The sequence below is a fragment of the Etheostoma spectabile genome, unplaced genomic scaffold, assembly GCF_008692095.1.
Source record: "Etheostoma spectabile isolate EspeVRDwgs_2016 unplaced genomic scaffold, UIUC_Espe_1.0 scaffold00004893, whole genome shotgun sequence".
Classification (NCBI taxonomy): Eukaryota; Metazoa; Chordata; class Actinopteri; order Perciformes; family Percidae; genus Etheostoma; species Etheostoma spectabile.
Genome location: NW_022603206.1, coordinates 26,761 through 36,351, shown reverse-complemented (window position 1 = coordinate 36,351; position 9,591 = coordinate 26,761). Strand labels below are relative to the sequence as shown.

At 38.3% G+C, this 9,591-nt stretch overlaps 1 long non-coding RNA gene and 1 pseudogene across 1 annotated transcript; both read right to left on the bottom strand.

The window, feature by feature from the left end:
- Window positions 1-4,729: 4,729 nt before the first annotated feature.
- On the bottom strand, window positions 4,730-4,846 carry LOC116677333 (uncharacterized; annotated as a pseudogene).
- A 2,349-nt stretch (window positions 4,847-7,195) lies between these two features.
- On the bottom strand, window positions 7,196-9,083 carry LOC116677332 (uncharacterized). The gene is made up of 6 exons (XR_004328968.1): window positions 8,442-9,083; window positions 8,299-8,355; window positions 7,895-8,208; window positions 7,761-7,808; window positions 7,415-7,480; window positions 7,196-7,268 (listed from the first exon to the last, which is right to left on the bottom strand). It is a non-coding gene; the product is annotated as an uncharacterized LOC116677332 (long non-coding RNA).
- Window positions 9,084-9,591: the final 508 nt, after the last annotated feature.

Here is a 9,591-nt window from a genome sequence, read left to right as displayed (position 1 = left end):
TTTTAACATGATGATACACATACCATCGGTTTATGCATGTTTCTAAACAGTGTGATTTTATACTATGATGTATTTTAAATGTTTTTATTATTTATTATTTATTTATTATTGCATGGCACTTTTATATTCATAGCACTTTTAAAGCACTTATTTACTAATTTTAATGGTATGTGTACTTTTAACCTTAGGGGCAAGCATTCAAACTGTATTTTAGTACTTTTAAATGTGATTAGTCAAAAGAATATTTTAATATATTTTAATTGTTTCTTTTAAACAGGACACCGGGCATTGTATTTATCAATACAACTTTTTTATATATTTTATTATCTTAACTTTTCTTTTTTTTCTTTCGCCCCCCCCCCCCCTCCCCTTTTTTTTCTGTATTTAAATGGACATATGATATATTTTAATTATTGTAATTTTATTCTTATAGAGGGGAGAGGAGCTGAGCAGGAGTGGAGGAGACCTTTTATTTAAAGTTTATGTTCCCGTTGTCCGTCTGGTCCTGTGGTCCCTTGGCCTTGCTCTGAGCATATGGCCTTCTTTTAAACAGTTTTTTTAGAACCAAACCAGGTCTTAAGGAAATTTTAAGTGTTTTAATCAACCGGGGGTCCCCTTGTGCCCGTGCCCCTCGCAGCGCCCATCCAGGGCACTGCGTTTTACCCTAACCTAACCCTAACCCCCTAACCCTAACCCTAACCCTAACCCTACCCCTAACCCTAACCTAACCCCTAACCCTAACCCCAACCTAACCCTAACCCTAACCCTGAGCACCGGGAACACACTCCCAACGCAATACAATCGTCCTAGTCAAAGTAAGACAAAATGAAAAAAACAAATGTCACGAAAGTAGGCCATGTTGGGTGTCTAAGAATCGGCTTGAGGAGAGGATTACAAAGAACCAAGTGTGAGCTGGCTGCGACCTTCCTACGAGGACTTATGAACTTTCTTTTCGTCAAATTTTGTCCATTTTTGCATATCTCGAGAACCGTAAGTCGTAGAGACATGCGGACACTTCTGGCGTGTCCAGAGACCCCAAAATGGGGAGGCGGAGCTTGGTTTCATCCCTCTATCTCCTTTCGTTTTTGTCTATTAAATTTTTTCGTCAAGACGTGGTGTTTACCCCTACCCTACCCTAACCCTAACCCTAACCCTAACCAAACACTAGAAGTTGGCCATTTTTAATTGTACGCCTTCAAGTTATTGTTGTTTTGTAGTTTCTTATGTTTGTATTGTACTGTTAAAATTGCCTAAATTTTTAATAAGGGCAATAAAGTGCAATTTGTTTACCTTTTACGAGTGCAAGCCTTTTTCTCAGCTAAAAGAAAACAAGGTCCTCTTCTGAAAATGCAAAATCTAAATCAGTTCATCTGTCATGTTGTGTCGTCCTTCCTGGTCTTAGTGTAGCTATGTGTGTTTTCAAAAACTGGCAGATGATCACTGACATAATTTGTTATAGTCCACTTTCAACTTTATAGACAGTGACGTTGGTAAATATATTATCAATTAGTGTAGAAGTATTGGTTGTAATTCTGGTGGTCGAGTGATTGAGGGATACAAACCGGGACTGTACACCAGATTAATGAAACTTTTGTTTTGTTGTGGTCTTGTGGGTGAGCAAGTCAATATTGAAATCTCAGCAGATAAAAAAAACATTTGAAATTACTGAATATTACTGAATATTTCTGTAATTATTTCCTTAAACATGTCATTATCGATCCGGTTTCCTATACATGCAGCTCATTAGAAGTTTTTAGATTTTTCCATTTCAATTTGTACTGTGATGCATTCCATGATTGTATTTAAAACAAAATACATTTTAGTAACTATTTGACATTAATTTCTTGGGTCAATATTAATGCAAACCCCACCCTTTGATTGTTTCCTATTCATGAATGATAGTTCATATCCTAAATCTCCACCAACTCCGGTTGTTCTACCGTGAGCCAAGTCTCTGTTATTGCAAATGCTGTGAACATTGTGTTCCTCTTGTTTCAGGTACTGTTTGATTTTTTAAAGGTTTGCGATAAGGCTCCTGCAGTTAAAGTCAGCCCATGAAGTTTGATGTAAATTTTACAATTTCTTGCCCATGTTGCTGGGTCTTGTTTTGCTTCTGAGTATGAGTGCTTTCTTGGCAATATCAGCATTTTTCTTGCTGAAGTGTTCGCTGAAGTAAACTTGGGTGCCTTTTAATTTCCTCCTTGTCTGAGGAGTGCTGACTTTTCTTTCTGTTGGTGAACCGGATTATTACCAATGCAGATGCTGTTTGTTTTTGCTCGGCAGAGTATTACAATCCTCAATGTCCCCGCTATCAACATAAATGCCTTTTCTGTCCAAAAATCAGGCTGGCCTGTTGTTCCAGCATCTCCTTCTCTTCCTCGGTAGCTTCACTCGGACTGGCAGTGGTATATCCAGCATCCGCGGCCACCCTGGCATAGTTCGTTGTTTGGTTCTCCGGCCGCTGATAATCACACATATGCTCGAGGTCAGCAGCTCAATTCTACAGAAAACCAATCTCTCCACGCTTTGCCTCTTTAGCATTTTTATTTCACTTATCAGATCCATGATTTTCTTCTGTTGCTCTGCAACAGTTGAAATCTCCGCCGACAAGAAGTCCAGAGATTTCTTGATCTCCTCAACCTCATCGGGTAGGATTGCATTTTTCTTAGGCGGCATATTCCCCTGGGCCTGGTGGTAGCTGGCGGCACCAGAGCACCTGAGATGTCAAGGTTTCAATTTCACTTCTTATGCAGATTATGTCTAACTATGTCGTAAATAGTAGAGGCGAGGCCTCAAAACCGAGAATATACTCGGGCGTTATATTTTAATAGGATTTTTTCCAGCTGTTGCATTTATCAATGTACAATCATTCTTACGCTCTGACTGGTGTGATACAAACGTTCATGAATCTCACGTAAAGCCTGTTGTAAGAGGATTTCTGCGCTCATATCTGCGCTGGATTTCTACGTTAGGTTGATAAATGAGGACCATTAGCTCTAAAGATTTGATTCAATACATAACTGAAGTGAACACACGAATGAGAAGCACAATGGTGTTATTTTTTACCTTGTCATAAGCTAAAGCCTTTTTCCAAAGCTACAAGAAAACAAGGTGCTCTTCTGCAAACGCACAGCTGGGAGTGCTTGGAGGCACTTTGAGGTGCAGAGGGATTTTCGTCTGAGATGCTTCGGGTGTGTTTAGGTGTGAGCCCAAATAGTCATCGAACAACAAAGACAAGAGAGCGATCATGCGGGGGAACCGGGGTATTGAGTCCTGTCCATGCAACCGATGGATGTGATCAAAACCTGTGTAAAGCCCAACCACTTACCAATCACATCACTGGAAAATCAAAATTACTACAGGGTCCTGACCGGGTAGTGGATGTTGATTTGGCAAAATGGACAGTAGACTACCAGAACATGATATTCCTCATATGTCATAACCTCTTGATGCATCACCCTTTCAGAGTGTCTATCAGTGGTGTCTCCAGCAGAGGATGGTTTCAATCCATCTACCTCTGGGTTATGGGCCCCAGCACGCTTCCGCTGCGCCACTCTGCTAAAAATCAGCCCAGATGGGACTTGAACCCACTAGGCCACTGGGGCTTTACATTAACCATGTACACCAGTTCAGGAGAAATACATATACAGCGACTCCAGTGGTTATGTATGCCAATTTAAAGGGCCCCTCTAGGCTATAATTTACACTTCTGAATTTTCAAGAGTTCTTTGATTTTTTGTTCCACATTGTTTCATGTATTTCTCCAGTTGCTACAATTGAATACTTTCATGTATTTCCATGTTTCTATTTCATTACTGTAATTAATTCTCAATTTTCTTACCTCTGTCTTTACTTAGACTGGTTGACTTGTTGTCTTCCAGAACATATTATTTATTTATCCTGTGGTCAACTGCAAGTATTTGAACTCCTACTTGAATGTTGAACACTGAGATCGTTTATTTGTTCTAAAGAAGAATGCTGCTCAAAAAAAAAAGTTACGTCCTCTATACGGTTTCTTTGTCAGCTCTGCGTCCAGCAAAGAAGCCACAGCGCCAACTCAACTTACAGCACCAGGTATTCCAGGCGGTCTCCCATCCAAGTACTAAGCGGCCCAACCCGCTTGGCTTCCGAGATCAGCGAGAGCGGGCACTTTCAGGGTGGTGTGGCCGTAAGCACCATACAGGGCGAAATCCAGCTATTTCTAGATGTGAAGACCTGAAGGTCTCAAAACTTGAATAAACAGTTTGGGGTTGAGGAAACTGAACTACATGTTATCACACTATTAGTTCACGTTAACATTTCGCCGTAGCTTGCTAGTAGTTCAACTACCTTCACCTTGGAATCAAGAAGTTGTATTGCTTTTTGCTCTTTTTGCACTATAATTTACACTTCTGAATTTTCAAGGTTCTTTGATTTGTTTGTTCCACATGTTTCAGTATTTCTCCTAAATACTTTCATGTATTCCATGTTTCTATTTTTCTTATTAATTCTCAATTTTCTTACCTCTGTCTTTACTTAGACTTGGTTGACTTGTTGTCTTCCAGAACATATTATATTTATCCTGTGGTCAAACTGCAAGTATTTTGAACTCTTACTTGAATTGTTGAACACTGAGATCGTTTATTTTGATTCTAAAGAAGAATGCTGCTTCAAAAAAAAAAGTTACGTCCTCTATACGGTTTCTTTGTCAGCTCTGCGTCCAGCAAAGAAGCCACAGCGCCTAACAAAAAGCTTACAGCACCAGGTATTCCCAGGCGGTCTCCCATCCAAGTACTAAGCCGGCCCAACCTGCTTGGCTTCCGAGATCAGACGGAGCGGGCACTTTCAGGGTGGTGTGGCCGTAAGCAACCATACAGGGCGAAATCCAGCTATTTCTAGATGTGAAGACCTGAAGGTCCTCAAAACTTGAATAAACAGCTTGGGGTTGAGAATACTGAACTACATGCAGAGGTGGGTAGAGTAGCCAAAAATTGTACTCAAGTAAAAGTACTGTTACTTCAGAATAATATGACTCAAGTAAAAGTAAAAGTAGTCATCCAAATAATTACTTGAGTAAAAGTAAAAAAGTACTTGACGAAAAAACTACTCAAGTAGTGAGTAACTGTTGAGTAACGTCTGATTTATTTCTCAACACAAGCATCATCAGACCGACAAAAATACAAAATAATCATATTAGGCAAATTATAGTTCATCCAATCAATAAAATTAATTATTAATTACAAAATAGCTTACTGAGAGACTTGTCACATCAAATTTGGATGGATAGGCCTACTGCATGTGTAAAACATACTGTATGTAACCTAAAAGACAAACATCCACCTCTCCACAGCAGAAACTACAACCACCGCTACGTCTCCTCAGGTTAGATGTTGAGTTGTTGAACGCTGACATGTCCGTTTGTTTTGGTAGACCCTGAACACACCGCATAACGTAGCTGCTGTTTCTTTGCTTTGCTACGAGTGTAAAGCTAACCTGTCCCATATTAACGGTCTATGGTCCCGCTGCTGAAACGAGTATGGTCACGTGACTGCACAACGACGTGTGATTGGTTAAGCACAGTCACGTTCAGCGGAAGACTCTCTCTCTCTGTCAAAATAAAACAAAATGAGACGTACGCGGGGGTAAAAACAATGACGCGTAGTAACGAGTAACGAGCTCATTGGAGCCTGATGTAGCGGAGTAAGAGTACAGTTTCTTCTTCACTAATCTACTCAAGTAAAAGTAAAAGTATAGTGATTTAAAACTACTCCTAGAAGTACAATTTTTTCAAAAACTTACTCAAGTAAATGTAACGGAGTAAATGTAACTCGTTACTACCCACCTCTGACTACATGTAATCACACTATTAGTTCACGTTAACATTTCGCCGTAGCTTGCTAGTAGTTCAACTACCTTCTATTACAAGAAAACTTCCACAGACTGAGAAGGATGTATGGCTGTTAGATGGTGCAACTTGTGTTAGGGGCCTATATCAGAGAGATGACGGGCCCTGCTTACCTAAGAATTGGTAGCTAAGATGAGCCATGGCGGGGGCCATGTCTCAAATGGGAGGAGCAGAAGGTGTTTCACACCTTCAAAGGTTTCAATTCTTACTTAAATTTCTTTTTTTTTCTTTTTTTTTTTTCTCAGCACAATTCCATTTTAATTTACATAGAAATTGTAAATCAAAGAGGCCTGAAATCTTAAGGAATTCCACTTGAAATAATATTATTAAAGAAAACAATGCATTTCAAATAATATATATATTTTGATTAAAATAACTGATTCTATATTAAGTATGTGGACCCTTGTATGAACATAAAACGTTTGAAAGTGATTTTATTTTCATCATATACACCCTTTCATCAATTTAAAAATGAACTTAGAAAAGTCTTAAGAAAATTAAGACATTGTATTGAAGAACAAAAAAACTACAATACAAATACACTTGGAACAATGTACGTAAGAACAATTTTCAATATTCATTCATTTATAGTTTAAACAAAAGTTGAACAGTTTACATTCACAACAAGCAGTTAAAATCTTTAAAATTAGTATATGCTTGGTGAGCAAGGTTCAATGGATGCATTGTGGGCCATTGGAACACAGGATCCAGTTCTCTAAACACTAGATTTTGATTTACTGTTAACTGTGGAAGATTTTTTCTTCTGCTCTTCCTTCTTTTTCGACTCAAAAAGCCCTTTGCATTACTTCTTCTCCTGGAAGAATCCTCTGCGCCAGATCACTGCAATTAAAGTACTAATCAGCATTTTAGGTTCCAAAATTGCTAAAACAGACCTAACTAACTATGTTGGGGATATGGCAGTAGTCTGGTTTATACTTATTTCTAGCCCAACAAATTCCATATTTGACATTAAGGAGTCAGTTTTGATATTATATAAGTAAACGATTATACGGCAATATTCCAAGAACTTTAGGGTCATTAAAAACCCAAGGTATCCTGACCATTACCACACCAGAAAGCATTCATTGAAGGATTGGTAATGACCAGGCTGAAAACAAGGGTTTAGTAAATGGAACTGTAAATGTGGTAAAGAACATACCACAGGAGCATGCTTATTGAACAACTTCATGTGGTCAGGAACAGACCAAAAGCTAAAATAACTAACAACTTTACATCCTAAATAATGTTTTGAACATCTGAACTTCATGCTATTGAAACCTGCAAATCTGAATGTATCGTTGATCGCCAAAGCAACTGAGGCTTCCGGATGTTTATGGAATAAGGAGTCTAGGAAAAGAATGTGTCTCTCGCTCAGCTTCAAAACCTGTACACATATTTTTAGGAATTTTAACGTAAATAATTGTAATACAATTTCTAAAATTAAAAATAAAATAGGTTTCTACAAAGAATAAATTAGTTTATAATAGTAATTCAGTGCAAAGTAAGGGTAATAAAAAACTGCAGACGTACACAGAGCATGTAGTGTCCTGGTTTCCAAATAGGTATGAGGACAAAATCTTTGTTTGCCAAATCATTCTGAAAGACAAATCATGTAGAAATAAAAAGCAGAACAGATCTGAACCTTTATTTTTGTAAATAATTATAAATTAACTATTTCAAAAAATATATAATAATATATATTTACGGGGAAAGACGAGGTATCCGGACAATGTGGAGGTAGCCATGTGGTACAACATAGCAATCCACTGCATAAACATCCTTTTGCTGATGGCACATATATCAATTAAATTAAACATGATTTCAAATAAACAAAATGTATCATTGGATGCTGTATATCTCAAACAAAATAATTTACCTGTGACTGTGCTATTTGGGTGATTATTTGAAAACAGCAATTTGCTATCTGTATGGAGCATAAAAAAAAAAAATTACAAGGCAAAAACAGTGTGCTAAACCCAAATAAGTTGTTAATATTTCAGTTGTGCTTACTGTGACCTCCAACTCCCGTGCCAAGCCCAGAGTCAAAAAGTCTCTGCGTTGCAAGGTAACTTGCTGTACTTTGGTAAACTGGGTTCGTATAATTGTTTCATCTGGATTTCTTTTGGGGTCCAAGACATATTTCAGCTACACACACACACACACACACACACACACACACACGTAAATTAAGAGTACCAGCTTTGTGTATGTACAGAGTGAAATCAAACCTACCATATCTTTTTGTAGTGAACTAGGTTTCAAATCCCAGCATGAACTCTGTGGCTGTATGTCACACAGGAAAGTCTCCCTTTCGGTGATTGGTCCTACAGGTTAAAGATGTAAAAAGACATTACTTTTCAAGCGTAACAAACTGATCAACCCAAATATCTGAAATCTGTTTAACTGAGTCCTACCAGCAACATTTCTTGTGGGTTCCAATAAAGTCTGAGTGCCCAGTGAAGTCTGTGGAGCTAAACATAGCAATTAACAGTACATAAAATACGTCCTGGATGTGATTGGGAGACTACATTTTAAACTACTGTTATACTTATGTTACCTGCTACTGCTTTCCCAAGTGTGTCCAGAGTGATACTGGCAATCCTCACATTTCTTTCATCTTCTCAATGGTTTGTCTGTCTTTTTTTTCATTGTGGTGATGAACAATGTTTCGCACCAAGAAAATGTGAGCTGAAGGCAACATATTGTTAATGAAATAGTGTTCTTCCGCATCTTTGCAAAGAACTGTTCAGCTACTTGGCTGTTGAGCTGACCAGCAAGCTCCGGTACAAGTTCAATCCTCCTGAGAATGTCCTTCTCATCCTTGCTGTTTCCTTCATGTAGCTTGTCACATAAGACATAATGTTGAGAGGATTTGGTAACCGGATGACAATCATCTTCAAGGTTTTCAGTGTTTGGCTCCAAAAGCCACAAAAGGTGGATCTTCAGTGTTCGGTCTTTGGCGGCCTGTATGTTCTCAGGGGTTGGAGGAGCAAGACGGCCTTCATTTGGCTGGAATGGTGGATTTTCTGGCACTCTCACATTGGTGTGGTTTACAAGACCTCGTGCAAAGTCATAGACTGATATATTGGGCATATGTTTCCACGACAGAAGCATATCTGCAAAGTCTCTAGGGCCTTCTGCTCGGATGTTAAACTTTAAGCTGTACAAAACACCACAGGGACACATTATGGCAGCCAAACCACCTAAATGAATAGTAAAGGATTAATCCATTAGCAATAAGTAGTATATAAATATAATGTTGATATGTATTTACAGGAATGACCAGTGATAGCATAAAAGTGACAAAGCCAGAAAGATGTAACACTTTGTCGTAGGCCTATAACAGATTCAATGAGAGTCCTTTGTGAAAAGAACAAAATAAAGAGTGATACAAACTATGTGAAGGATACCTTCAAATTCATCAACTCATTTGAGAGTCTGTCTTCAGTAATATTGATGTCATCTGCCTCTGCTGAGTTTCTTGGATCTTGAGCTTTTAAAAACTCTGTGTTTAGCACAGTGTCAGACTTTCGTGTGCCTCGCCCAATCCATGGTGCCCAAAAATGATAGCTGGGATGGACAGTAAAAGGATTCTTCCTGTTACCTGTTAACCATAAATGAAATGTTGAAAAAAAGAGTTTAGGAAGTCTGTTAGTTTGGACAATGTAGTTTACATAGCTATTAAAAATATGTCATGAAGATGAATA